An 8,344-nucleotide genomic window follows, 5' to 3' on the forward strand; every position below is an offset into this window, starting at 1 on the left:
CTATTATTATTGTATTTTATTTGAAAATATTCATTGCGTGGATTACATTGGTTTTCTTGTAATCCTTGAATGGGTGTTTAATGACCTATTTTTATTTAGTTTCAATGTTTTATCCCTACTCATTTCTTTTGTGTGTGTGTGTTTAGTTCCACTTGATGATTTTCCTTTAATGGAATAAAATTTTAGTTTCATTTGTACTTCAAAAGGAATGAAAGAAACAAAACTTTTTAAAAGAATAATTCAAGCCTCAAAATGCATCCCACAGTAAATTGATATTAAAGTACTTTTAAATAAATTATAGTTAATTAAGCATGCAAATACACTAACTACTTTAAGTACCCAATTAGCTACCCTAACTGAAATAATTGTCCTGAATGGCACATTTTTTTAATAGGGTGTTTTTCAAGGTGCTACATAAATCTTTGTCTGTGATATGAAAAATGTAATTACTCTTGGAAGACAGAATATAGTAGCCATTGATTGTCCAGGAATACAAATGTTGTAGCATGAATTTCTCGCCTCTCTAGACCCCAGTGTTCTCATCTGTTAAGAGCTTGACCTGGACATTTACAAAGGTTCTCTACTTCTCTAAAGTTTCAAATAGGTCATCTATGAAATATGATCTATATAACTCATTTTGTCTACATGATTTTTGCATTTTCCTAATTCTGACTTCTTCTATAGCAACATCTCTACTTATACCCTTTCTGGCCTTACTATCTCATTATTTTCTGTGTTCCATGAATTGGCAAATTATTGGAGATTCTATTTCATTTTTCTTTAAAAACATCCCTCAAATTCTGAATCATCTCTCATATATATGTGTGTGTGTGTATGTGTAGGTGTATGTATATGTATATATTATGTATTATATATATATGTGTATATATATATATACATATATATATATATATATAAAGAGATATGTATCTATCTATGTATATATAAAGGAGCTCTGGTAGCATAGTGCCTAAGACACTTGACTGCTAACCAGAAGGCTGGTGGTTCAAACCCATCAGCCACTCCTCAGAAGGAAGATGGGGCAATTGACTTCTGCAGTGATACTGCCTTGGAAACCCAAGTAGGGGTCGCTATGAGTTGGGTCTGACTTGACGGCACATAACAACAACAACAACAACAGCATGTATATATAAAACCAGACTCAGTGACATGGAGTTGTTTCTGACTCATAGCAACCCCCATTGGTTTCTGAGTCTGTAAAACTTTATGGAAGGAGATCACCTGTCTTTCTCTTATATAGCAGCTGGTTGGTTTGAACCTCTGACCTTCTGGTTAGCAGTCAAGTGCTTTGTCCACTATACCATTGGAGCTCCTTTCACCATCAGAGATGGCTGGTATTGGAATTGGTAAAAGAGTTGAAAAGTAGAGATATGTCTGACCTCCACCTTTGGGCTGATGTTGATGCTGATTATCATTCTCTGTGAGGTTGAACAAGGGATGACTAGATAGATAGATAGACAGATAGATAGATACATGGGTAGATATAGTATTTTTGTAATTCTGACACTAGCCATCTCTCTGATGGCACACTCTTGCCTGCTAGGTTCACTAATTTGTTGCAGAGGCCACACAGAACTCAGAGACCATATTCACAGTTATATGCTTTGTTAAGGAAGTTACATAGGATCAGGATTAACTTGGAAGTTAACAGGAATAGGATCAATGTCAGGAACCACACCGGCAAGGTCTGGAAGGCTCCCCCAAAGTGAAGAGCACATGACCCTCCCTTCCTAAAAATAGGACCCTTGTCTCTCTCTCTCTCTCTCTTTCTTGCTCTCTCTGCCTCTCTTGGCTGACCAAGCAGGCTTCCTCTTGCCCATCAGAAAAGACTCATCTCAACTTCCTGAGGACAGGCCTCCTCTAGGCCTTTGCCCTGCTTGTTGTTGTTATGTGCCATCGAGTCACACCTGACTCATAGTGACCCCTCTTTGGGTTTCTGAGGCAGTATCATTATGGAAGTAGATTGCCCAACCTTCATTCTGAGGAGTGGCTGGTGGGTTTGAACCGCCAGCCTTCTGGTTAACAGCCAAGTGCCTTAGGCATTATGCTACCAGAGCTCCTTTGCCCTGCTTAGTCAAGTGTTATAGCTCTTTTAGTTCCACTGACAAATGCCCAGAGACAGCCCTAAAGGCTGTCTTTTCATTTGCTTCATGGGTCAGCAAGCCCACTGTAGCCACCTTGCTCAGTTGGCCAAAAAACCCAACAAACCATGTGATGCTATTCTTCTTGTTCTACTACCACCACTCCTGGGTTAAAACCCTCTGTCTCCTGAGCCTAGTGGTTTCCAGTGAAGGGACCATGAATCCAAAGGACACACCATGCTCCAGGTTCCTCTTAATGGGTCTGAGGTATCCCTCAACTTCTGTGGGATGGGTGCTTATATAGGCAAGTGGTTCAATCCCAGTAGGTAGAATTGCATACCTTATTTAACGGTCAAATCCATCTCTGGACAAAACTGGCCAATCCACTCATAAGTGGTTCCATTTACTTGCAGAATAACTGATGTTTTCTTCTGGAAGACATACACATATATATGTATGTGTATATTCTCTCCTCTGTGTCCTTTATTTGGCTATACATTCCTCACTGTAGTCGAGTCAATTCTGACTCACAGTGACCCCCCTTTGGATTTCAGAGGCAGTACCTTTACAGAAGTAGATTGGCCAATCTTCCTTCTGAAGAGTGGCTGGTGGTTAGCAGCCAAATGCATTAGGCACTATGCCACCAGAGCTCCCATTAGGCCTTCTATATTTATCTTTTGGGTGTATTTTGTTTGATTGTTTAATTTTATGTTTTCATTTAAATAACCTTCTAATAAAAGCTTTCTAAGTCATCTAGGTGCCCGTTTTAACTGAGTACTGCCACATGATTCCCATACACATATTTGTTGTTAGGTGCCATTGAGTTGGCCCCTATTCATAGCAACCCTATGTACAACAGAACAAAACACTGCCTGGTCCTGTGTCATCCTCACAATCCTTGCTATGCTTGAGTCAAATGTTGCAGCCACTGTGTCAGTCTGTCTCCTGGAGGGTCTTCTTTTTTCTCACTGACCCTCTACTTTACCCAAATGATGTCCTTCTCCAGGTACTCGTCCCATTTGACAACATGACCAAACCAGGTGAGTTGAAGAAGACTGGCCATTCTTACTTCTAAGGAGCATTCTGGCTGCATTTCTTCTGGGACAGATTTTTCTGTTCTTCTGGGAGTCCATGGTATTTTCAGTATTCTTCACCAACATCAACTCTTCTTTGGTCTTCCTTATTCATTGTCCAGCTGTCACATGTATATGAAACAATTCAAAATACAGTGGCCTGGGGTATGTGCACCTTAGTCTCCAAAGTGACATGTTTACTTCTTAATACTTTAAATGTTAAGTTTTTAATGTACCCATGTTTACATTTGTAAAATCACACCAACTGAAGACTGCGAACATATCAGTTGCTGTTCCCCAGAAGCTGACATTCTGGTTTTGTTCTTTTTGTATTACCTTTACATACTCAGTATTCATTCTGCCTTGATACAGTCAAAAGTTACTCCTCTTCTTCACTCAAGCAATATAAATATATTAGAATGCTTTATGCATAATCAATGCCCTTCATCTACCTGGTTATTTTATAAAATTTTAGTTCCATTTAATTTTTTAAATTAACTTTCTGAGGTATAATTTACATGAAATAAAATACACACATTTTCAGTGCACAACTGGATAAGTTTTGACAAACATGCATACTCATCTATTTCATTTCTAACACTCTCAAGATTAGTCATTCTTATTAGGTTGACTCATAATATTACCATTATAGGTTAACCTAATTTCTATTATACTTGAATTTTATTATCCATGCTTATTTAGATTTAGTTATATGTTTTTAAATTCCTTTGTTCCTCCTTGCTTGTTTCCTTCTAGTCTATAATTCTGTGTTAAATTATCTTCTTCCTGACATATATGCCTTCTTGTTGTTAAAACCAAAACCAAATAACGACCCCTATGTACAACAGATTGAAATATTGTCCAATCTCTCACCATCCTCACAGTTGTTGCTGTTCAGCCCATTTTTGTAGACACTATATTTGTTCATCTCATTGAGGGTCTTCTTTATTTTTACTAATCCTTTACTTTACCAAGCATAATATTGTCTCCAGGGACTGGTCACTCCTGATATCATATCTAAAGTATGTGAGACAAAGCCTGGACATCTCTGTTTCTAAGGAGCATTCTGGCTGTACTTCTTCCAAAACAGATTTGTTATTTCTGTTGACAGTCTATGTTATATTCAGTATTTTTTGTCCACACCACAATTCACATCAATTCTTCTATGATCTTCCTTATTCATAGCCTAGCTTTCACATACATATGAGGCAATTGGAAATACCATGGCTTGAATCAGGTGAACCTTACTCCTCAAGGTGACATCTTTGCTTTTGAACACTTTAAAGAGGTCTTTTGCAGCAGATTTTCCCAACGCAATATGTCATTTGATTTCTTGACTACTGGTTCCATGGGCATTGATTGTGGATCAGAGTAAAGTGAAATCATAGACAACGTCAATTTTTTCTCTATTCATCATGAAGTTGCTTATTGGTCCAGTTGTGAGGACTTTTATTTTCTTTTATGTTGAGGTGTAATCCATATTGCAGAGTGTAGTCTTCGACATTTGTCAGTAAGCGCTTCAAGTTCTTTTTGCTTTCAGCAAGTAAGGTTGTGTCATCTGCATGCCATAGGTTGTTAATGAATCTTTCTCAAATCTTTATGCCATGTTCCTCTTCATGAAGTCCAACTTCTTGGGTTGTTTGCTCAACATACAGATGAAAACATGATGAAACATACAACTCTGATGAACAATGCAGTATTGCCTTGTTCTTTTTGGGGAACAACTGCTTCTTGGTCTATGCATAGCTTTCATATATGAGCACAATTAAATGTTATGAAATTCCCATTCTTCACATTATTACCCACAATTGGTTATGATCCACACAGTCAAATGCTTTTGCACAGTCAATAAACATGGGCAAACATCTTTCTGGTACCCTCTGCTTTCAGCCAAGATCCATCTGACATCAGCACTGATGTCCATCATTCCACATACTCTTCTGAACCCAGCTTGAATTTCTGCCAGTTCCCTGTTGATATCTTCCTGCAACTGTTTTGAGTTATCTTTGGCAAAATTTTACTTTTATGTGATGTTGAGGATATTATTCAGTAATTTCTGTATTTCGTTGCATCACCTTTCTTTGGAGTGGGCACAAATAGGGATCTGTTCCAGTCAGTTGGCCAGTTAACTGTCTTTCAAATTTCTTGGCCTAGATGAGTGAGAGGTTCCAGCATTGCAACTATTTATTGAAACATCCCTATTGGTATTTTGTCAGTTCTTGGACCCTTGTTTTTCACCAGTGTCTTCAGTGCAATTTAGACTTCTTCCTTCAATACCATCAGTTCTTGATCATTTGCCACCTTCTGAAATGGTTGGACACTGACCAATTTTTTCCAGTACAGTGATTCTGTATTCCTTCCATCATCCTTTGATGATTCTGAGTCATTCAATAAGTGTAGTATGCTATTGTATATAGAGCTCGTTTTGACAGTTAATTGTCTTTCAGCACATTCAAGATATTTTTTTGCTGTCCTCTTCTATTGTTGTTGTTAAGTCAGCTGCCAGTCTAATATTTCTTTTTGAGTAATTTATCTATTCTCTTTAGAATCACCTGTGGTTTGACTATAATCATGTTGGTGTGATTTTAGTCTTATTTTTTCTGTTTGGAATCTTTTGAACTTCCTGAATTCGGGGACAGATATTTCCTATCATCTCTTAGAAATTCCTGTTTGGCACTATTTCAAATCTATTCTCCAGTCTCTGCTTTCTCCACTCTGTGTCCTTTACTTGGCTAGACTTCAGCCCTTCTACACTTTACCCTTTGTGTTGTTGATGTCTCTGTGCTGCAGTCTAGTGATATCCTTTTTTACCTCTTGGTGTTTATTAATCATTTTATTATTTGTTCCTTACATGATGTTTAATCTACTCATGGAAATTTTAATTGATAATATCCACACTTCTCCTTTTAGAACTCTTATTAAAAAAAAAGTCCTATTTTTTTTCTCCTGGTTTCTTTACCCACTTATATTGTTTTAGTCATTTTAAGCATTCTTGCTTTATATTCTTATTGAAATTTCAGTTCTAAAGTTTGAGAGATTGTGGTTCTAATCATCTGTTTTATCTATCTGTTGAGTTCTCTGTGGCATATTACTTCCTTTTAGATTTTGACCTTTTTAAAAAACGTAAATCTGAGTTTTTAGGGTTGGAGCTGTTTTTCCCCTGTAGGTACTTTGTGGCCTGGATGGGGGAAGGTTCCCTCTGTAGCAGTTTTACATGTGTTCTGCCACAAGCAAGCTTGGGGTAGACCACTTCAGGACCACATTCGTCATTGTTATTGGGAACTCTGGTAGTATAGTGCCTAAGGCACTTAACTGCTAACCAGAAGTCTGGTAGTTCAAATCCACCAGGCACTCCTCGGAAGGAAGGTTGGGCAATCTACTTCCAGAGTGATACCACCTCGGAAATCCAAGGAGGGGTCACTACGACTCAGGTCCAACTCAACATAACAACAACAACAACATTATTAATATCTGGCCTTGAGGTTTCCTACACCACCTGTCCAGTGTAGATTTGTAACCAAACCCATGAGACACATGAAACTGGAGTTTAACATTCTCAGTCAATGCCTTTTTCTACCTAGAGCCAGGATGAGAACAACTTCCTTGGCTTCTCCACAGTCTGTAGACCTGAGAGTATTTCAGTTCCTCCTTACCTGGATTGTTGTCCTCAGACAGACCTAGACTTAGGCAATATTTTCATGCCCACTTCCCTCCTCAGGTGCTCAAGACATCAAATGACGGTGGTTAGAAGTCTATCCTCCAGCTGTTTCTATCACTCCAGAGCTGTTGTTCTCTGTCTCAAATTTCTTTCTTCTCCTGCTATCTGGAGCCCCACCCCCCGGCAATTTTTAAAATGAAATATTAAGTATGCTCTATGAATGATTTTTGCACTCAGCATCTAAACATATCTGTAGAGGGAAGGATTCCTCAGTGGCCTAATCTGACATTTGCCGGAACCAGCAATCTCAATCCTTTCTTTTTGAAGATGTGGAAATTAATATGCAAAAGAATTTTATTGTACCTTAGTTAGGGTCACACCATTATTTAGAATTCTAGTCTTTTGACTTCCTGTATTGACCCTTCATCATGACCTCTCTTTTCTCTCTGATGACTCTCTTTCTTAACCCACCATTATCACCTCACTCAATAGAGTAACTCACAAGCCTTTAAAGTAATTTTCCCAGATTCTAGGGTACCTCCAAGGTCTTCTGAATTCCAGAAACCCCAGTAGTGAATGGTTTGAATGCACTGGTGCTGCACAATTTTAATACCATTAATGATTATTATAGGAAAAAATCTGTTTACCACTCCTTTTCTCAAGGATGACCAAATGTCAAGTGACATTATGACCTTGACATTGTCCAATTATTGATGGAATCTTGTAAACTTTAATATTAAATAATCTTGAAGTATTTTAAGATATTAATTTCCTTTATTTTCCTTCAATTTTAGATGAGTATTAATTGAACTCAAGGCAAGTTTAGGTGGTTCCTTAATTGGAGCATCACTTTATGGTTCTAAAGAAACTCATCAATGATTCATTCATAGGGGTGGCTTCTACAATGTGGCTAGCAAGAATGGGATATTTTAGGGAAAAATTTCTGCAGATCAGTGTGATGAGGAGTAGAATTTGTTGGAACTTGCATCTTATTCTCATTCTTTACATAAAATAACATGATAGCTTAAATTTCATTTTGTATTAAGCCAAATAAATTGGTTATTTATCAAGATGCCTGACAGCCTTACAGATACATTTCACACTTAAGAATCTTGGATCAAAGTTCATGGATCTCCCATAGCAATCAGTTAAAAGATTGAAATTAGTGCATACAATTGTTATTCGGACATTTTATATACATTTTCTATGTATTTCTGCCTTCGTCTTTGAGAGCAATGATTTTAATGGTTTTTAGAATAAGCCTGATCATTCAACTCTGTGAACCATAAAAAGTCATAATAAAACCTGTTGCCATTGAATTGCTTTTGACTCATGAGGCCCCACGTGTTACAGAGTAGAAGTTCTCCTTAGGGTTTTATTGGTTGTAATCATTAGTAGATCATCATGCTTTTCTTCCATGGTATCACTAGACGGCCTCTTCCTTCTTCCTAGTCTGTCTCAGTCTATAAAGTGGCTGTTACCTATGCACCAGGTGCATCTCGCTGGGTTTT

Source organism: Orycteropus afer, unplaced genomic scaffold, assembly GCF_000298275.1.
Source record: "Orycteropus afer afer isolate SDZICR_OR568_19922 unplaced genomic scaffold, OryAfe1.0 scaffold00007, whole genome shotgun sequence".
NCBI lineage: Eukaryota > Metazoa > Chordata > Mammalia > Tubulidentata > Orycteropodidae > Orycteropus > Orycteropus afer.